We start from the raw sequence: 19,733 nt of genomic DNA on the forward strand, positions 1-19,733 counted from the left end.
CTACCCAGATTGAGACACCCATTAAATAACAAAAATTCATCTATATTCCATCATTATATTTTGACACTTTCCGCCATTATTCAGAAAGCTGAAAAATGGGTTCTCCAAATCCCTGGGATATGTGGATATATATAACCTAACATAACAAAGGGGGCTTGTGAGGGTGATTAAATTAAAGATTTTTAAAAAATAATTATTTATTTATGCATATAAGAACTGGGGTACCTGCCAGAGGAGCAGGGGCGGTGAGAGGGTTCACCAGAGATAGAGTAGGGAACAGAACAGGCAGATTTATGGAAATACACTGCTGAGGGGAGCAGCAGGTGGTTTGGAGAGATCTGCTGTGCCATGTGGGTCACTTCCCTGGCCTGGGATCAAACTCGTGCTGCAGTGGCTACAGACATTCATAGTGCTGTATTTTCACCCATTGTGCCACAAGGGTGATCCTTTCTTAAGGATCTTGCCTTGAGAAAATTATCCTGAATTTTTCAGTGGCCCAATAAAATCACAGCTTTTTTACATGAGACAAGCAGAAGGATCCAAAGCAGAGAGTGATGTGAGAATCTAGGCAAGATAAAGAACAGGTGTGAAGAGAGAATTAAACATCAGTGAAAAGGAGAGCCTGGTGAGTCTAGGCTACTGACTTTCAAGAATGGAGGGACCACAATCAAGGAAATATTTAGAAGATGGCAGTGAACAGGGATCAGATTGTGCCATAAACTCTGTAAAGAAATGTAAGTTGACCAACTCTAGACTTCTGATATCTTGAACTCTAAGACAGTTAATTTTTATTATTTAACCACTGAGATGGTGTTAATTTGCTTTTGTGATTACATCAAGAAACTAATATCTCAAACTTGACCATAGAAGTAGCTATAGGAACCTCTTCGACGCTGACATTGTGATGATGTCATAATGATTAATATTTAAGACATATCAAAGAATGTCTAAGAAATTTTATGCTCTACAAGATCATAGTTAAATATCTTTCCTATATACTGAGCAGCATTTCAAGGGCATGTTTATAGTAACATAGTAATGATAATCAATCTCTTTGGTAGTGTAAAAAGTATATAAAATGTCATGAAAATATTCAATTAATGTTTATGATACATATTTTTAAACAACAACTTTTGATAAGTACCTATAGGATAATTAAGTATGTGAAGTATTATTTCTTTAAAAAGACACAAGGCAATGTTTTTGTGACTTTTCTGATATTTTGTTTCTTTAATTAGGAAAGGCCCAGTGTCTTTTGCTTATATATTCATGTTTCTTTATTAGAATATTGCATACCTTAATTTCCAAGTGAAATATGTTAAGATTGGATTGATTCTTTTGTGTTTCAGATTTTTTTTTTGGAGAATAGTGAATAATATGCAAATACCAAAAGGGTATTTAATAGCATATTATATATTCAAATATTTCCAATAAATTCAGCTGACACATAAATATAGCTTAATTTTCACTTATTCACTAAATGGTTAGGTACACCATCAAAATGAATGGATGTAACCTTTTACATTCTTCATCTTTTTTGTGTGAAAAAAAAAAAAAAGAAGAAACACAAAACAGTTGGCCAATTAAGCTGGTATTAGCCAGAAAGGAAGACATTTGAAAATTTCAGTCCTAAATCTATTGAAAAACAAACATGACTTTTATTACTTTTCACTTCATGCCCTCAGTGAGCACTTAAAATATCTTTAGAACCTTAAAATAAAAACATTTTCTAATTAAATCTTTCCATAAATACATTGTTTTCTATAATTTTAGTTTCATCTTCAGGTTTATGTAGGAGTTTATGAAATACTCCCTGTATGTTAGAAATGGCATTATACATTAATTTTAATATTAGATTGATAAAAATCATCTGAGATTTGAGATATCATTGTATATATAAAGCATGTACAGTGCATGAATATATGTATGCATATATCTCTATACATTTTAATATAGGTGATATGGCAAAAGGTTTTGTGTAATACAGAAGCACGTAACTCAGAAGTGAGCTGGGCCTATTTCAATGCTCTTGAATAAACAACTTGGAGCTATGTCACTGGGATCTGGTTCTTAGCTGGAAACCTCGGCTTCCTATGATGAGAAGTCCCTCTAGTATTACATAGGTGGCATAATTCTTAAACGACAGCACTGTGTGTATTCTATTTCATTATTATTTAAATAAGCTCATAAATATTTTATTCAGAACTCAAGAATGGAAGCTTTGCATCTGGACACTAATGGTATGGCTTCCCATCTAATTTGTTTTTCTATCAGATGTAAAGTTATCATATTATCATAAAATATGGTAATAGCAGAGCATTATCGTAGAAAAAAATGCTGAGGCTAATAATGCCATGTATAAAACATCATCTCAACACATTTCCAACGCTTTGTACTCAGTTTTATAGTGAATCCTTGTACCAAGAGGATGGGCAAAATAATCCAAACAGTCCAGGATGATTCTCACTGTACACTGGAAGTTTCTAATAGCAAATGTTATCAATTTAAGACATACTGGCACAAAGCTAGATAAGTTAAAGTTCTCCTAGGGATGCTAACTTACCCTCATTTAATATATATAACATGTGGTATTTTAAATTACCAGTTAGATTTCTAAATATATATTTTATTGTGCAGACTGTATAATGCTGATGATCTGAGGTTGCCATGAGAACTATAACTTTTTTGTTTTGACATATATGTTTAGATTTGTAACCTTGTTGTTACATTAGCATTGTAATGTTTTTCATGTATATTTCCTATGGCTCTAAAAGAGAGAGTGAAGAAAATGATTTTAAAAAGCACCCTGAATTATAAAAATATGAATATTAAATACATATTGCTGAATTATAAAAATCTATGATCAATAGCATTCAGAAAGAAAGTCACCATATTTTGTGAAAATAAAACAATATGCACCACTGAAGATAAATATTTCAATATATTTATTCTTTTAACTTATTGACTAATTTTATTTTGAGATTTTTACATTTTTACCCATTGCATTTTAATTCCTTAATTTCTAATGTCTTTCAACATAGTTATAAACTTTTATCACCTATTATCTTTTCAAAATCATTTAAACTCTAGGTTCCATTAATATACATTGATACTATTTATCTTAAATGAATTGATATGCAACAATATAGATTTATAGACTTAATATATAAGTTTAAATTTAAACACATTTTAAATATACGGTAGGAAAAAGTGAGAAATAGGATTTTACATGTGTTCTAAATGTACTTAAAAATAAGGATAGGGGTACTTTTAATGTTGACTACATTTATGCTGAATTTATTTCTTTTAATGATTGATAATTAAAAGAAATTAAGATTTTTGATACTTTGAGTCTGAAAGTCACAACTGGACTATGCTGTGGGAAATAATATTTTATGAACATTTGCAAACTGTAGCATTATAACACTCAGCCTAAAATCTCTGAAGGAAAATTATCTATTCTTTGGTTGTGCTTAATCTCAAAACAATAAACATAACACAAAGAGATTTAGCAGATGAGACGTTAAGTTCATGGCAATTTCATTTCATAAGCTGTGAAGCAACCACTGAGTTTAAATGTACCATTTTATGAGAATGTGGCTGGATGGGAGGCTGGCTATCAGAGGCAATCGTCAAGCACTTGATTGATGCTTATTGAACAAAATTCACGTCATTGTTAAAACAATTGGCATATTTTTTGTATGTGCCAATAACATGTGCCAATAAATGTGAAGAAAGCCTGTTGGCAATATTCTGATTCTTTAGACTACAATGCTGCATAAGTCTGTTGATCACAAAAAAAAAAAAAAATACACAAGTCCCTCTTTTAGGGTCTTTATGAACAATTGTTGATAACTGTTTTCATCTAAGACAAGCGAATCATGTGTCAAGGAAAGTTGAGGTTTTTTGGGCCAGTGTGCAGTTACCATTCTCTAAGCTTTGCCAAATGCTAGGACTTATAATTGTTATAACTTAGAGAAAATATAGAGTTGCAGCAATGTGGTGGCTACATTTTATAGGAAACCGACTACAACCTAAGTAAAATTTACTTTCAGTAAAACAATGTTGAAAAAATTCTCACCATAAGTTCATCTTACATGGATTTATACACACACACACACATAACCCTGTCAATACATAAATAAATAAACATTTAAATGCATACTTCTTGGAAAGCAGTAAGTTCTTAAAAGTGGAAAATTCATGCTATATGTACTTAAGTTTTCTTTAGCCTGAGAAGATTGAATATTGTTTAATCAGTGTACATAATTTGCACCTGCATCATTTATTGAGAATCTAATACAATTTCAAAGAATAATATGTAAGCATATATGTTTTTTCATTTCTGAATTACCTTACAGGACAATGGGAGCTACTTAAACTAGTACCTGAGATCCTTTTATTTCTATGTAAGTTTCTATAAAAGTTGAAATAAAAGGAATGAATAAACCTAGAAATTTGGTTGCCTGTATTACAGAAGAAAACTTCTTTGGCTCCCTATTTGTTATGTAGATGATAAGACATAAATGAGGAAAATTTAGTATTTGCGTATATAAAAACATTAAAATATATTGATATGTGAAATTGTGTGCCATGTTTAAATTATGTTGTATATGACAAATGTATGCATTTTTTCTATATAAAATTTCATTGACAAGTTAAAAATACAATCACTCCATTTTCTTCATCTGTTTCTTTAATCAATTTTATGGCTAGTTTTTCTGACATCTACTTTGCTGCCCCTGTTCCTTCTTTCCTTTTTGCTCAATACATTTTGAGAATATCCAGGGAAGTGTGTGCCTGTGTGCTTTCAGAACACAGACACATATATACATGCACAAACATGTGCTGATGCATATATATTTATGGACAGATACTAAGTGTGTCCTTAGGCTCAATGCAGGTATGTTTAGTAAAACCTTTTGTGCTTAGACAAATAGTTGGAAACCTACACTGTGGAATCTTCACATCTATCCTGAAAGACTTTTATAAAGAACTTAATGTAGAGATTTAATGCCAACTTTAAGAGCTACATTAGAAACTGCTGAAAATATTAATTACATTATTTTTACCCATCATGATTATCCTTTTAACCTCTCTTGTTTTGCAAGCAACACTCAAGTCTCTGATAAAGTTAAAAGAGAATGCCAAAAAGAAATGGAAAGTTAGCCATCATTTAACTTTAAGGAGATTAGGGAAAGAAGAACAATAACTCATGTAATTGTTTTCAGGGTTCTTGGAGTACAAAAGAGAAAGGTGATCATCCAAAGATTTCCTGGATCACACACATTATTATTCAGCATCTCTGAAGACACAGAGCTTCTACATTCAAAGTATTTCATGAATAGATAGGTCTCAGATACATATGTCTAAGTAGCAGTTGGCACAAGTCTAAAAAAATATGTTTCTTTACTTCTGAATTACTGTTGTAGACCATAGAGAAGTCACTAAATGGAAGGCAGGTAGAAGCCAGTCTCCAGTCTCACTGGAGTTCAAGATCTCTCTTTGTTCTGGAAAATTTCCTATAGAACTGTAAAGAAAAGGAAAGAACACTCTCTGTTGCCTGTATCATGGGAGGAATGTACATCCATTCCCTGCTGTGTTACATAGATAAAATATAAATGAGAAAATTTAGAAGGGAGTACTTTATGAAAAATGTTAAAACTATATTAAATTAACATGTGAAATCATGTTTTCCATATTTACATCAAGATATATACTATATATTTCTGTTTATAATGTGACAAAAAGAAAGTGCAATTACTACCTGGCATTACATATTGGTTAAAATCTGGTTTTGGCCTGGTTTTTCTGACACTTAACTGTACACCTATTTTGAGTCTATCAAGGAAAAAAGTGGATGAGCAATCTCCTGTGCTCTTATTTTCCTCTGATTGAAAATTCATCAATGGTTAGCAAGGACTATGCCTTGGGCCTGTAGGAGCATAAGTGAATTTCAAAGCTCTTTGTAGAATGATCTAGATAAGAGCGATAACAATAACACTTCAATTGATTTCCTTTCCATAAAATGATCATTCTAATAGAAAGACATTTCACATAAGACAGAATGAAGACTGTCCTTTAACAGTTTGACAAAAGCTTAAATTCAGCATATCAACTGGGTTTATGCCAAAGTCAGAATTTCTCCTCTTCTACCAGAATGGCTTCTATTCTCATTATTTTTTGAAGATGATTTATGGCCTCCTGTGGCTTGGCAGTGCCTAGCAGTGTGGGTGAGACTCACTGAGCTGAATAGGCCAATTCTGAGGACCAGCCTCCTTTAACCTTGTATCACGGGTCTATAGGACTTTAGAAATGAAGACAAGCTTACTTGGGTGAAGGGCGTGTTATTTTACCCAGTTTTCTTGAATTTGAAAAAAAAAAATAGAGAATCACAAGTATGCTGGGAATGGGGATGATTCTGAGTATAGTTGGGGAGACTTTGAATATACCTTTAGGAATATACATGATGGTTGAGTTTTTTAACTTATACACTTTTATGAGTTAACATAGTGTATTAGGGGGTAGGTTCACGCCTTTTCAGATGTCTGGTATCACACCACATACACCAGCAATGTGCCAATAACCTTGAACCATACGTCACTAACCCGGCTGCCCTTGGTTCCATCCCCCACTCATAGCTCCTCTGGCAACTTCAGTTCTAAAATCAGATTTCTAAAGTTTAGTTTTGCCTGTTCCTCCCCTTCCTTTCCCTTCCTTTCCCTTTTTCTTCCCTTCCCTTCCCTTCCCTTTTCTTCCCTTCCCTTCGCTTCTCTTCCCTTTCCTTTCTTCCCTTCCTCCCTGTCTTTCTCTCCCTCTCTCCCTCTCTCCTTCCTTCCTTCCTTCTTTCTTTATTTTTTTTACTAAGGTAACATTATTTTACAACACTATCTAATTCAGGGCTACAGGTTCACAACTTTTCACATGCATGTTACTATACCATATCACATCAATACTCCACATTCCTCCATGATGATGATGAAGAAAGAAGAGAAATAAGGGGAGGAAGAACAAGAAGGAAGAAATTAAAAATAAGCCTGTTGATGTTCTGATGAGGAATGTGTACACATTGTCAGTGAACATGTAGTGTTACATCTACTATGGAATACAGTATGCCAGTTTCTTACAATGTTAAATAATTTTTCATGCTATGATTCAACAATATTACTTTTAAATAATTACTTTACTAGTAGAATGACTTTCTAATGGAAAATAAATGTATGTCTTCTCAAGATCTGTATACAAAAGTTTATAGTTTTATTTAAAATTATCCAAAAGTAGTCCTCCCTGGTGGTACAATGTTTAAAGCCTCAGCACTATCAAGAGATTTCCAGCCACTATGACATGAGTTTGATCCCCAGCCAGAGAATAATCACATATAGCACAGCAGACCTCTCCTGTTTCTCTCGCTGTTTCCCCCAGCAGCGTATTTCAGTAGCTCTGCCTGTTCTGCTCTCCACCTCTGTCTCTGGTGAGTTCTCTTATCTCCTGCATCTCTGGCCTAGATCCCTTTCTTTAATGCATATTAAAAACATAAACAGGGCCCTCCCTGGTGATGCAACAGATTAAAGCACAGCACTAAGAAGCTAATACCACTTCAGCATGAGTTCGATCCCCGCCCCACAGGTGAATCAGACCTCTCTTGACCCACCCACTGCTCCCCTCAGCAGTGTACTTCATCAGTCGGCCTGTTCTGCTCCCCACTCTGTCTCTGGAGAAGCCTCTCACTGCCCCTGAACCTCTGGCCTGTACCTCTGTTCTGTATGCATAAATGAATAAATATTAAAAAAATATGTGTATCCAAAATGGAGACATCCCCAAAGTCTCTCAACTAATGACTAGATAAACACATCTTGATACAAGCAGACACCAGAATACAAATAACAATAAAAACAATGAGGTATTAACACACTGGGCATGTCTAAATCTCAAAAGCATCATGTCAAGTGAAAGAAGAAAGAAATAAAATTTCTTTACCATATGATTCAATTTAGATGCTTTGCAAAGGAAAATAAAAAAGAAACAACTATAGGGGCAGAACTCAAATTGTTGGTTGCCAAAGAGTGTGGCTGTGGAAGGAAAGGGCAGTGAGGAACAGGGCTTGTTTGCGAAGATGAAGCAAAATCCATCTCTCCATTGTGGTGCTGGTGACATCATTGGATATTTACCTGAAACCCCACCAAAGTAGATGCTCACATAAGAAATTCATTGTATGGGATTAAACCTAATTTAAAAAAGTAATTAAATGAATAGCTAAGCATTTAAAAGATATGCACATGACTTGTAGCTTGTACAAAACATTGGCGTCTGTTACTTAAATTTCGATACTAAGTGCTGTTTATTTGTGTGCATGTGTGTGAGCGAGGGAGGGAGAAGCTGTGAAAAAAGACAACCTGAGACAAATAAGGTTGCTGAGGAGAGGATTTAAGCAACAGACAGGCCTGCTGGGAGAGGTAACAAAATGAGGAAAACTTCAGAGAGGAGACCCCAAGAAGCGAATTTAAATAAAGTTGTGACAGAAATATGAAAGATCACGTCATAACTATTTAGAAGAAAGGCTAAATATAATTCATCAGCTAAATATTTTATAACTGAAATTGTCAAGATTTCTGGCATATCAATTTTGGAATCCAGGCTTTGTATCAGAGCTACAGAGGGTAACTTGGAAAAAAAAAAAAAAAAGTACATTCATTGTGGGCGTGAAGGAAACTTCCACAACCTTCTTCAGATGTATTAAACTACTTTTCACTTAGCTGTGCCTTGTATTGTACTGGTCTCATTTAAAAAGCAATGTGTAAGTGTCTATGGCTAAGAGATGCTAGTTGTTAGTGAATGTTACCTGGTTTTAGTACTCTGATGGTATTGTGAAAAACATCCAAAAGAATCTTGGTATTCATGCCCAAAGTATTCCATCTCAAAATCAAATACCAGAAGAAACATAATCACATTCCATCGAAGGCAATTTGTATTCGTGTCTAAACTCTCCTAATCATAATTCTTCCCTCATGTTCCCCCTTTACTCAGCTGTAATGGCATATTTTGCTTCAGCCTTTTGAACACGAGTACCATTTTCCTCTTTCCGACAAAGTAGCCTTTGGAATCAGTAACATTAGCATTCTAGTCAAGACAACATCTGCACCATTTCTGCAGTTTTCATTTTCCTTTCACTCTCTCAGCACGCACTGCATCAAGGCAAGGTTGCTTCTTTAAAGGTTGTCACTTTATTACTTAATGAATAATGAAAACAAATCTGATGAATATGGAAAACATGTTTCCTTGCTGAAATTAATATTAAATGAAAATTTGCCATTAATGAAAATAAGGTGACACTAACAGTTGTTGTGATGGCATAATGTCCTAGTTAGATAAAAAGTATATAAAATAAAATCATATGCTCTGTATATATGCATTGACTATAGTACATATTAATAAAAGAATTCTGCTTAGATGTGTAATTTGTGTTGATTTTCTGTTGTTGTATGCTTGACTCACTTTTGTTAAAGGTAATTGAAGCAAATCTCACTTTTGGTAATTTGAACAAATATATAAATATATGAAAATAAAATTCAATTATTCACTTTGTGTGGAATAAATTGTTTTCTCTTGGTTGTTGACTTCCTAGCAAAGTTCTAATTTTACAGTGATTTGCATTGTGAGGTAGTCAAAAGTTTATTATGTACACCTTTTATTTGCAAAAGAGGACTGCCACATAGATGTTTCCATGAGCCCCTCACCCTACATTCCTTCCCCCAACCTGTCTGAAGAGTCATCTCTTCTTGTGCTAGTGCTTCTGTCTTCACCTGCTTCTTTAGAGTTTACAGAGAACACAGGGAGACTATCTTGGCAAAAGACTCTACTCACTACTGGAAAAGAAACTTGGAATTATACATTCTGAGAAAATGAAATCCTACCCTTTCTCCTTTAAAGATAAGTAACCAGAAGTACAAAAACACAGAACTGAAGAATCAGCTCTAAGTAGTTACTAAGGATGGATCAGCATAGTTAGCAAAGAGGATCCCAATTGGGATTAGTTAAGCACACCTTGTTCTGGGAATCACAAGAAAATCATGAGCTTTGGGTCATTAAAGGCCAGTGTAAGCAAGAACACGTGGGAGAGCCGGAGGAAACATTTCAGATGGAGGTAAGTTGGAGGCCGGGCGGGGGTGCATTAAATGTATTAACAGGTGGAAGCAGGAGGTAGTGAAAAGGAGAATGAAGAATGACTTAAGTTCTTTCCTTATGTTGCCACTTGGTTGGTAATGAAGGGGATTAATATGCTTTTGTTGCAGAGATTAATGGTGTTAATATTACTCAGAGTGGACTCAGTATTTGAACAAATTACAACCTTCTACTTTTCTCCTCAGCTGCCAGGAATCAACAACTCTTCAAAACACAATACTCACAGATGGAAATACTTTTGCCTAAAGATTTTCCATTGTTCTTTTTAGTTTGTTCTCTGTTTTAATATAACTCCCTGATTTAGAAAACCTTCTTATTTTTCAGATTCTCTTAGGGGAACTCTGAATCCTCTCTGATACATAAAATGTCAGTGAGGATATTTGGATAATTAATGCTGAGTATATTGATAGTGTTGTAAATCTTAGGATATGAAAAGATAAGACCAAATCCCATGGATAAAACAGCAGAAACCTCTCCTGGTGCCTCTGTTGTTATTGGAGAGAAAATGGGAAATACTGTAATATTGGAACCTATAAATTTTTTATGAAGGTCTCCTTCTTGGAGTCAGGCTATAAACTGAGCAAGGCATGGAGAATGTGGAATGATTTGTGATCCATAAAATATCATAAGATTCTTCCAGTCATGAGGTCTCTCTCTTGACCCCAAGAAGCATGGCTACTATTAAAAAAGATGGTAACGGGCAAATTATCAAGGTAGGGAGCCACATACAGACCTAAGTGGGTCTAAGAACAATTTCCTATTAATATCAGGGGGAAACTTCCTTCAATGAGAATGAATCAGTTGATCTGAGTACAGACACCCCATGATTTCAAGCTGTCAGGCATCATTCTATTATTTGAATAAATAAAATGTTTGAAATTAGAGTGAGAGTTATTTTTCCTTAATTGTTAGAATCACCTACAAATCTATATACAGCAAGAGTCTCCAGAGACTATCAGCTGAGCTCCCTCATTGTTTTCATACTTCTATTTCAAATGTAAGATTTTGGAATTAGTTTTTACTAGAATTATGTAACTCCATTACAAAAAGGATACATCTGAACTTCTTGTCCACTTGCAATTTCATAGAATTATTTGCGTGCCATAGATTTTAGATAATGAATTTTTCCCATGACCTGCAAGATAAACGGTAAGCTGCTCTTTTCCTAAGGGGGGCAGACTGGTTGGGGTGGAGAGTGGAAAGTAGATTAGGTTTGATGAGAAGGCCTTTACAATGATTTTTAGATATACTGAAATAAATATATAGAAAAAATTGCCAATTTGATAATTGACCTTTGAATTAAAAGTCAAGGTTGCTTTTAGCCTGTTTAATAGAATCTTCTCTTACAGATAGCTTCTTTACCCTTTGACAAAGAGAATCCATGTCCATGCCTCAGATAATGTTTACATTGGAGGGCCCTCCCTGGTAGCACAGTGGGTTAAAACACAGCACTAAGAAGCTAAAGCCACTTCAGCATGAGTTCGATTCCCGCCTGCCCCGGAGGTGACCCACATGGTGCACAGACCTCTCCCAACCAGCCTGCTGCTCCCCTCAGCAGTGTACCTCATCAGTTGGCCTGTTCTGCTCCCCACTGTTCTGCTCACCACCCCTGCACTCTGGCCTGTACCCTAGTGCTGTAGTGCATAAATAAATAAATCTTAAAAAAAAAATTGTGTTACACAAATATCAATTGACAATTGAATTATATTCACTAATGTAAGAACCAGGCCAATAATAAAGCATATGCAATTAATACTTGAAGGAGTTCAGTATTTAGGAACAGTTAATAAAAAAAATCTTAAGATGATTTTGTTATGACAGATCAATACTGATAAATATCTTTGAGGACAAAGAGCCATGATCTTTGGGGGCTATCTTCTCTGGTGGGCATCACTCTTAACTTTCATCAGTTTATGTAACCAACACTAGGTTCTTATCAATAAGACACAAGAAAATTCCTTTTGGTAAATATATGTATCAAACAACACTCTGTATTATGTGAGACAAGATTCTATGTCAAGTTTATTTTTAAATTTATACTAGAATTCACCTAGAATACATTACTTAATGTCATTTAACATTTTATTCATTATGTAATATTTGATAACCTTTGCAATATGTGGATGTAGACATAGATTAAAACATAAGTGAATTCTGAAGCATGTTAAGAAGCTATAGTAAAACACAAACTTTATAAATGTTGATCTATAACAATTCTTGTGTCAGCTACTTCTTGTCCACTTGTTTTATTTCTACTCAGTACAAGGAATCACAGAGGTTTACTTGATCTAATATTAAATTATAATATATCACTTCCTTTGGTGTCTTAAATTATACACAAGGTGAGACATTCATTTAAAAGTGTCCACATGATCCGTACCATATATTTTTCAAAGAAGCAGTTGCATGTAAGAGAGATCAAGAGAAAGCTGTAGAAAGTACCACAGCTTAAAATGAACACTATAATATAGCAGGTGGGGTAGGGATAGAGAATCCCTTTTCTGGGTTCATCTCTGTTGTCTTTGTACCAGTATTCTCAATTGGTTATTTTTTTAAAGATGTATTTATTTATGCATATAGAACTGGGGTACAGGCCATAGGTAAAGAGGGTGAGAGGATTCACCAGAGACAGAGTGGGGAGCAGGACAGGCAGGTCTACGAAGTACACCGCTGAGGGGAGAAGCAGGTGGGTCAGAAGAGGTCTGCTGTGCACAGTGTGAGTCACCTCCCTGGCTGGGGATTGAACTTGTGCTGTTGTGGCTGTGATAGCTTCATAGTGCTGTGTTTTAACCCATTGTGCCACCAGGGAGGGCCTGCAATTGGTTATTAACTGATGGCATATCCTACAGGAAAAGAAATAAGATCATATTAGAAAAATCTCATTAACAGTTCACTCCTGAGAAAGACACTGCTCTAGCTGATTCTTAAGCTTTTTCCAATCATCTAGCTTATTTTTGTGTTGTGTATATATGGTGCTATTGTATTGTGTGTGTGTATGTATGTGTGTGTGTATATATATGTATGTATGTATGCATATGTGTGTGTGCACACCTAATTTTCAAAATACCCTATTTTGGATCTTAAGACTTAAAGTCTTTTATGTTTGCTTGTTTGTCTTTTGTTGTCTTTTGATGATTTATTTATTTAGGTACATAATAATGGGGGTTGGGGCTGAGAGGATTCATAAAAGACAGATTTGAAAAGCACAACAGGCAAATCTACTGAAATATACTACTGAGGGGAACAGTGGGGAGACAGGAAAGGTCTGCTGTGCCCTGTGGGTCAGCTCCCTGGCTGGGGATTAGACTCAGGCTACAGTGGCTGTCAAAAGCTTGATAGTGCTGTCTTTAACCCCTGCACCACCAGGGAAACACAAGACTGAAAGTCTTAGTTGATACACACACTTAAGCACACATACACACAATCTCAAAACTTAATGGGAGAAAAATACAGAGCAGCAGAAAGACTTCTAATTAGTATATCTTCAGGTGTCTAAATATTGAGGATTGATATTGATCTCAAAATTAAACCATGAACATTTTTATTCTGTATTAGACCTGTATTATCAAGAATTAAGTTTTCACATTAGATAGAAGAGGAACAAACAAAATGATTTTTTATCAAAACAATCAGTAGACAACATTTCCAGCGGAATTTTATTTGTGAAAATTTTAGATGCCAAAACAGACAAACAAACAAACAAAAACTTGTGGTTAGTTTCGTTTTCTCACCAAGAATAACTGGAGGGTGTTTGAGTTAGAGACTGAAGTAAGAGGCCACACTCCAAGCGGTTGGGTGGAAGCCGGAGGACAGGGACACACCCGCTCATTCCCAGGGGCACATTCGCAGGTTTGTCCAGGGAACAGCCCTCTTGCAATTTATTTCGTCATAGTGAACAAGCATGACTGATCATGTGACAATAGCAAGAGAAACGTTGTCCCGGGGAAACAAAGCGTATTCATCTATGTAGAGAACAGGGCTTCCAAGGGGCTCAAGGGTGATCAAAGCATCTCCGTTACTTAGGGAGCCCGGAGGTCACATCGACCGCAGGTACAGGGAGGACTTCCCCTGAAGGTCCTTGGTGTAATTTTTGAGCTAACTCCAGACCGTCTCGGACCCTGACCACACAATCTGTCAACGGTGACCTGGCGTCCCCGGCCACCTCGTGATGTGGGCCACTGGCAGGCACGCAGAGCTCCTGTCCTGTCCGAACCGTTTACACACAGGTGCGCAGAGTGGGCGGGACACGCAGGTGCAGAGGGGACGCAAGGCTACGCAGGAGCAGTTTACATAAACAATGGGGCTTGTGCGGGAGGATTGCGATGGGCTGCCCCAGTCAACTTGATTACTGTCTGCCCCCCAGGCCTGCCGCAATTGCATCAAGGTCTTAATGGAGTGCAGTCATTCATACAAAATTGCCCTCCATACCACTTGACGCTCTCAAATGTTGTGCATAAACTGGCTCCAGCTATGGAAATGATTGGCAGAAGTGTTTTTCAAAGGCAGGGGAGGGGTTTAGGAACCGCTAATTGTCTGGGGTTCAGCTCCCAGGTCAACTGCGGGTTACGCCCTTGAATGACCTTGTCTAACAAGCCTCCCTCCCTCAGATTGGCTCCTAAACTCTTATGTGGCTCCACATTTCCACAGTGTGTGCCCAGCAGTCAGTTGAGGGTTGATTAGCATGAAGATGACTTGTTTGGTGCCAGTTGGCTGCCATGGAAACACTGGAAATACACGCAAAAGAAAACACAAATCAAGATAATGATTTTCAAAACAAACAATTTTTCTCCATCAAGAGCCTCATCATCCAAGCCATTGATTTATTAAATCCCTTAAGCTGAGGGCTGGATCGCTCAGGACATTCATTTGTGTATTTATGTGATTTGATAAAGATGAGGCATTAACATGCTCATGAGCATGATGAGTCTCCTCAAGGATGTGCTTAGAACTCAAGAATGAACACACAACATCTGTCTGGATAACAGAACAGGGCACCTTCTTGTGAGCCAGTGAGGTGGAGGACAAATGTGCCCTCTAGAGACCTTACATTGTTCACTAAAAAAACATTTTGTCAGCTATCATTTGAGGATTTACTGTATCAACTTAGTGAGGGCTTTTATTTTACTTTTTAAGATTTATTTATTTATGCACACATAAATAACTTGTCTTTGGAAAATTCTTCTAATTTACAATGAAAACAATTTTAAAGATTTATTTATTTATTTGTTTATGCATACAGAACTGGGGTACAGGCCACAGGTGCAGGGGTGGTGACAGGATTCACCAGAGACAGAGTGGGGAGCAGAACAGGCAAACTGATGAAGTACACTGCTGAGGGGAGCAGCGGGTTGGTCAGGAGAAGTCTGCCACGCCACATAGGGTCAACTCCCTGGCCGGGGATTGAACTCATGCTGCAGTGCTTTCTGATAGCTTCATAGTGCTGTGTCTTTAACCCGTGAGTCATGAGGGAGGCCCCTTTATTTATTTATTTATTTTTTTACTAATTTGATGAGAAAAACATGGGTGGTCTCTTCAGCCAAAACTAAACGTCTGATAAGATTATCTTGTATGACCTCCTCAGGTGGTGCAGCAGGTTAGAGCACAGCACCTCAAGCGAGCCACACCAGCTTCAGTGTGAGTTCACTCCCCAGCCAGGAGGTGACCACAGGGCGCATCAGCCCTCTCTTGATCCACTGGCTGCTCCCCTCAGCAGTGGACTTTACTGATCTGCCTGTTCTGCTCCCCGCTCTGTCTCTGGTGAATCCTCTCACTGCCCCTGCACCTCTGGCCTGTACCTCAGTTCCGTGTGTATAAATAAATCTTAAAAAAAATCTTTTTAAAAAAATTAATATAATAACTTATTTTTACATCATTTTGTGCCTTTTCCCTTCTCAGTTGTAATCCCCCTGGGCTTCCCATCACCAAATCAGCCATATGCCATCACTATAGTCTGGTGTACTTCCGCCCCCCATTTTTGATCCGATTCTGGTTTTATATTCCCGCTATGAGTGAAATCATCCAGTAATTTTCTAAAAATATATCTTTTATTGTAAGTTAGAATAATATTTCCAAAGACAAAGTATATAGGATCAATATAAAACTTAGATAACTACTATGAAGCACTTGTATTTATTAATAAGCACAAACATTTTTTCCTTATTTATACATCTGGAAACGTGTCTTGCCACCAACATGAAGTCTTAGCTCAAATCTAGTCTTAGAAACAAATTCTGGTACTCAGTTTATTTACAACTAGTTTAGGTTTCTTTACATGTAAATTTAAATAAATATTTCATGTTCTTTTTGAGGTATGGTTTAACATAAAATGATATGTAAGCAAAGCTAGTGCTTCTAAGTCTGTCAAGTAATGTGTGCAAAATTTTAAAAAAAGATTTTGATTGCATGTTTTGATTTGATATACCAAGTAAAAAGTGAAGCAAAGAAATTTTGCCAGGAATGTTAACTTGACTATTTATTATTAAAATAAACAAAGAAATTCTTACCAAAAACCTAACTGAATTATAATGTCAAGAATTCAACTGATTTTCATATTACCTTATTGTTTATTTTGAAAGTATATGGACATAGAAGTACAAATCACCTATAATTTTATTCACAAGTGTTAGAAAGTGAAAATATTTGTGAAATTTATTTTCTGTAATATTAATTTGTATTGCATTGTATTCATATCATCAGCTAATTTTTAATTGTTAATCCTTCTATATTCTATTTATTATTTTTTTAAAGATTTATTTATTTGTGCATACAGAGCTGGGGTACAGGCCAGAGGCTTAGGGGCTGCGAGAGGCTTCACCAGAGACAGTGGGGAGCAGAGCAGGCAGTTCTACGATGTATACTGCTGAGGGGAGCAGCGGGCGAGTCAGGAGAGGTCTGCCATGTGGTCACCTCCAGGGCAGGGGGGAATCGAACTCATGCGAGAATCGAACTCATGCGGAAATGGCTTTAGCTTCTCAGTGCAGTGCTTTAACCCGCTGCGCCACCAGGGAGGGCCTCTATAGTCTTATTTTTAAGAGCTGTGATATTCTATTGCTTGAATATTTATATTTGTAACCATTTCCCTTGGGAAGCATTGTTACAGAGTCTAATGTTTAATAATTATTTCAGAATTCCAGTCTTCTCAGTTTAAGTAACAGATACAACAAAATTAAAGTATGAGACGGCACATATGTTTTATCAGAAAACTTAATTTCTGCAGCAGGTGAAGTTTGGTGCAGTAATAGAAATACTAGATATTTCACTGTTAGCTGATTAAACACAGAAATGTCAGTACTCTCAAAATTGTTGACAAAAATCTGTAAGCACAGTTTCCAGCCTGGATGAATGCCTTTCTGAACACCACATTGAACTTGACCATCTCAAGAACAGGTATCACATGCTGGCTACCTGACTAAAACACCACATTGAACTTGACCATCTCAAGAACAGGTATCACCTGCTGGCTACCTGACTAAAACACCACATTGAACTTGACCATCTCAAGAACAGGTATCACCTGCTGGATACCTGACTAAATCACTTTATTCACACTGGGGATAAAAAACAACTTTCAGGCCCTCCCTGGTGGCACAGCGGGTTAAAGCACTGCACTGAGAAGCTAAAGCCACTTCCGCATGAGTTCAAATCCCGCCTGCCCCGGAGGAGACCACATGGCGTGGCAGACCTCTCCTGACCCGCCCGCTGCTCCCCTCAGCAGTGTACTTCGTCGATCTGCCTGTTCTGCTTCCCACTCTGTCTCTGGTGAAGCCTCTCACTGCCTCTGAGCCTCTGGCCTCTGGCCTGTACCCCAGTTCTGTATGTACAAATAAATAAATCTTTAAAAAAAAAAAAAAAAAAAAAAAACAACTTTCATAAGTCCTGGCCTTGGACGTGAAATAGGTTGGCTTCAACTAGGAAAACAGCTAATGAGTGCCAGAATACTTGGTGTGTCCCAGAGAAGGTGAACCTAGATTCAGTCAGCCATCAGGCGGCCTAGTTGCAAGGTAGTCTGGGAAATGTAGTTTATACTGGCCCTGAGTTACAGAGGATAATCAGGAATGAGGCCGTCGGTCAGTAGCCTATTTAAAGGTGTTCACCATCTACTAGAGGGCAGTAACAACCACACTCAAAGTCACATCCATTATTAGATTTATCTGTGACTTTATTTAGATTTTTCATAGTTAAAATCAAAGAATGTTTATTGAATGCTTTCTATGTGTAAGACACAGTGACATAGATAAGTAAAATTATCTATGAAATAACACCTGAAAAATTTAGTCAAAAATAAATTACATAAAACAAATTAAATGTAAACATTACTTGAGCTCTCAAAAATGCATACCATCTTGATTTTGCAGGCATCATTCACATTGACAAATTCCAACTTTCTTATTATGAATACATTACATTTGTGAGATTAATCACTTGTAACAGAAACATGATTCTTTGGGAAAAAATATAGTCTCCTTTTCCTTGTATTATTTAGAAATACACACAAATACCCACACAGGTTTTATTTTTTTATTTTTATTATATAAAATATATAACCGAGTTCAGTGGAATCTGCTATGACTTTTATTTATTTTTTGTATGCTAAGCACACAACTAACAGACATTTCTGTTAAATTCTGTTACACTCACAGTCACCCTAATATTTAAATCATCACTTAAAACTTATATAAGACCTGAATACAGAGTTGTAGGTAATTCTTGCCATACAATGCAGGCTGAGTGTCTCTTACAACTCTACCTATGAAATGTCTTCACAAGTTTCTGTAATCATTCAGCACAGATGGTGGAATCTATGACATGGACCAATTACCGTCAGCCCAGTTGACCTAATCAAAATCAACATCCGCTTTAGAAAAAAAAATTATTATCCATTCATAAAATTCAGGGGTATAACATAAATGTCATGGCATCTTAGGTCCTGCGACAGTAATTGATTTGTTTATGAGACAAACTAATTCTCCGTATTCTGCCTCTTTTCCAACAATAACAAGTAGAAGCACGAACAGAGAAGGTTATTATTTACTAGCCACAGCTCAATGCACCATGTAATCAAATCCTTTGTCAGAGCATCCTGCCACATAATCAGATTGTGTGAATTGTCAGAGGCAATTTTATAAATATATATTCATTTAAAGCCTCGGTAAGCTTGTTATAGTGCAGAATAAGTGCGTTTTTCTTCTCTTCCTCCCCTCCTTTTGTTGCAGTCTGAATTCTTATGTATAGAGTAATTACATTTCTTAAAAATATAGTTCAACTTTGGAAAATAATAAATTCTCTGCTCACCTATAGCAAATATTACCTTTCTAAGCCCAATACATTAAATTATTAGAATTTGATTTGTTTATAATTTTCTCCCAGGATAACTTCTTTACAGGGCATTTTAAATCTATTTTTCTGAAATTTCAATAGATATTTTTGCTGAGCCATGTTAGAGTTTAATAACAACTCCGTACACAGTCAAAAGCTTATCAACATTGGTTTGAATATATACGAGCACCCACTCACGGCCGCATATGAAACTACGCTGCTTTACAAAGAGCAGGCCT

This window comes from Condylura cristata, unplaced genomic scaffold (assembly GCF_000260355.1).
Source record: "Condylura cristata isolate star-nosed mole 26May11 unplaced genomic scaffold, ConCri1.0 scaffold00014, whole genome shotgun sequence".
NCBI classification, from domain to species: domain Eukaryota; kingdom Metazoa; phylum Chordata; class Mammalia; order Eulipotyphla; family Talpidae; genus Condylura; species Condylura cristata.